Source organism: Corvus brachyrhynchos, unplaced genomic scaffold (genome assembly GCF_000691975.1).
Source record: "Corvus brachyrhynchos isolate BGI_N302 unplaced genomic scaffold, ASM69197v1 scaffold26, whole genome shotgun sequence".
NCBI classification, from domain to species: domain Eukaryota; kingdom Metazoa; phylum Chordata; class Aves; order Passeriformes; family Corvidae; genus Corvus; species Corvus brachyrhynchos.
In genome coordinates this window covers 7,317,369-7,320,779 of record NW_008239324.1, presented here as the reverse complement: position 1 = coordinate 7,320,779, position 3,411 = coordinate 7,317,369, and positions in this window count along the sequence as shown.

Sequence of the window (3,411 nt, the reverse complement as noted above, 5' to 3'; positions counted from 1 at the left end):
ACTTCTAAGACTCCTATGCTTTCATATAACCTACATTTTACTTTTGTCTCTTTGCTCTGTTGAGGGAAACAACAAGGATCTTCATGTGGCCATGTGTATCTCTGTAAACAGCCTTATCAGTTTTGGAGGAGTTTGAAAAAAAAACCACCAGAATTTCCTCTTGAAAACTCCCAGTTTCTTGAAGACCTAGGGTGAGATTTTTTTCCAGTAACCCTAAAATGAGCATGTTTGTAAATGCAGTCCCCAGAGATCTATGAGGCTTTACTTGCTATTTCTCTGGGCAAGCAGTAATTTTTTCCCCCAGAGGAAAGTAGAACAATGGGCCCAAAAGCAGCATTTGCTGTTTTACCCTCTATGAATTACGTTTTGTTCGTGTTCATGGAAGGGATGACCTAACAAGCTACACCCCACCAAGAAAACGGAAAAGTAATTGATAGGGGGAAAATGATTTTATATAGAAAAGGGGCAAGATGCTAATTCACCATTAAGCATGTCTGTTCATGTTCAGTCTTATTCCCTGTTTTCCACTTTATAAAGCTTTTGAGTGAAAATGTCTGGTCTAAGGAAGCTGGTGTAGAAAAAGGAGACAGGGACTGTAAGAAGTAAGTCTCCAAAGTTAATGTTTTTGGAGTCATGCATATTCAGGAAGAAGTATTAAACAAGATGCTTCCTTCTCATTTCACTATTGAAAGCAGATGTGGCAATGAGACACCATTCTTTAGGTACCAAAAATGCATCTATGCCATCACAAAACATTTTAGTACAATAAAATCAGTGATACTGAAATTGTAACCCATGAGCAGAAAAAGTTTAAAAAAAAACGAGGCTCATGCACATATACCAGCACCTCCCTTCTCTGGAATGGAAACTATATCCAAATGTGTTAGGGGAGAATTGAGCCTTAGGAAACCATTCAAGTCTATTGAAGCAAAAATATTTCTTTTGTCTAGGGACAAGGGTTCTTTACTGACTTGCAGAAAGGCCATATTTAAAGCTAAGAAGTTATCTACCCATGTCAACTTTGTTTAGCATCTGGTTTGTAAGAGAACACATTTTCAACCTAACTTTTTTTTTTCTGAGGATAGTAAGTGACTGTTACTCTGAATGGTATGAGTGGCCATCATAAGCTCAAAAGTTGTCTGATAAGACTGTGATGCTGGGATGAAACTGGATGATCTCCAACACTACACTACAGTATTTACCTGAAACAACATTGCTATCCTCTCATTAAATAAAAGATGAAAATTACCTTTACAAAGCTAAATAGAATTTGGGATTATGGTTTCATATGGATACAGACTGGTCAGCGAAAACAAAAAGCAGAGACAATAATTTTAATTTCCTCTTTTTCATCTCATCTTTCTACACACCCCATTCCAATATAAACAGAGAAAAACTGCACTTCTAAGAAAAAGCCTGGTGGTTTCACAGCAAAAACAATGAGTCCAGCTCAGCAGAATCTTATTAGATTATTAGAAAGCTTATTAGAAGAAAAAAGGTCTTTATTTTCAGTACTCTAGTGTAGATTTACAGCATCAGTGAAATCAGCAGCCTAAAGATCAGCAGATCCATCATCTCCCCTCTGATACACAACCAGGAACTGCTTTTAAGTTGTTATTAACTACGAGTCATATAATCAAAGACACAGTTCAATTCTTAATTAGGAAGCCACGTGATATTTGTGAACTACTTTAAGTAGGTGAAGCTTCCAGCTGAAAGGTCAGTACACTTCCACAGTAGATAACTGTTGTTCAACTCAGAGAAAAGACTGTATGAGAAACTCTTGAGTCCTCCAGAGGAGTGGTTTGGTAACTGCTGTAGAGCCTGATATAAATCCTCAGGCAAGTGAGGTAAAGTTTTCCTTGAACAGTTTTTATTGCAGGTGACACCTCTGAAGCATTAAAAAGAGGAGCTTGGCTTTTACAGCCCAGCATGAGACAGTGACTGCACACATCCTCAGCTGTTAGACAGGCTTGGCTCACGTGTGCAGGGAGTTTCCTGCATTTCCTGGCAGACAGTGCTCAGAGGTTCCCCTGTGGTGCTCACACAGCCATCCTAGGAGAAAGGGAGCAGAGAATTAGTATCAGTGTTAGTTATCACTTACAAGGGTTCAGCCCTCACGAGGGATGTGGTGCACACATTGGTAGGCTCTGGTACACAAGCTCTGGAGTATTGCTGACTTTCAGACTTGCCAAGTGTGATGTTAACCTCAATCAAACAGCAAAAAGCATCACCATTTCAGTTCCTTCTCAAAGCAAGTGATTTCCTGTTTGTTTAAGGATAGAAAGACACAGCATCTGAAACTGTGTTTGAGGACAACTTTTATGTTCCTTTCTTCCTGAATTTCATGGAGAGATGTCTAATTTTAAATATTTAAATATTAAGTATTTTTTTCTAACTAGGAGAATCAAGGCCAAACAAAAAGTATCATCTGTAGAAATAAGTCATAACATTGCAATTCAGATAATTTTTTTAAATTCGTCTCTAAAATTATGTTGCCCCTAACATTATTTTGGTGTGCTCTATAATAACATCATCCCTCAAAAGCTTAGTAGAGAGTTTAAATTAATTTTCTGTAAATGAAGCTTTGAAATATCTCATTGGTGGCGTAACCTGCCCAGTTATTGCTGTCATTGTTGACAATGTTTATGTCCCCAGGCAGAATATGTGTCCTGCTCAGAGGTGTATGCACAGGATGCCCTGCCCTAGCAGCCTGAGGGATAACATCCATTACTCTGTTTTTCCAAAATACATAAAACTTCTTGAGTGAAATACCTGTATTCTGGTATTTTACATAATCATATTGCATTTCTGTTAATACAGCAGTATAATGATTCCTCTTTGTCAGTGGGACAATCCATGAAATTATGCTTTAAAACCATGGAAAATTTCTAAACCATATGACATGAAAAGTATTTATGAAATATCCAGGATCATACAGTTAGTAGCAGGATAGTGACCCAGAAAAGAATACATAGAGGAGAGGTTTGCAGATTTATAGACAGCACAGATCTAACAGTATAATAATCTCTGTGAAACTGAAAACAGCTCAGTTATCTGCCATACGATTAAGAAAAAAGCCCTGGTATCTGGAAGTATTAAATGCTTACAAGTTTCAAAGCCAACCCTTTATTTACAAAGCATAGAGATATTTAAATCTGTGTAACGAGAAAGGCTGGGATGCACACAGCAGGGAAACCGTAACTGTTATTTATTGGTTTGAAAGATTTTTCCCACTAGAGTGGGACCTGGGTGACAAATAGCCAAGAGCTGAGCATCAGAAATAAAACAACAAAACAAAATTTGCCACTGCCAAGCTATAGTTTCCCTGGACATCAGGCTTGGCAGGAATTCTGCAAGTTCATGGCCAGCATTTCACCATAGTGAGCTTTGGGTTTCAGCACATTCCTG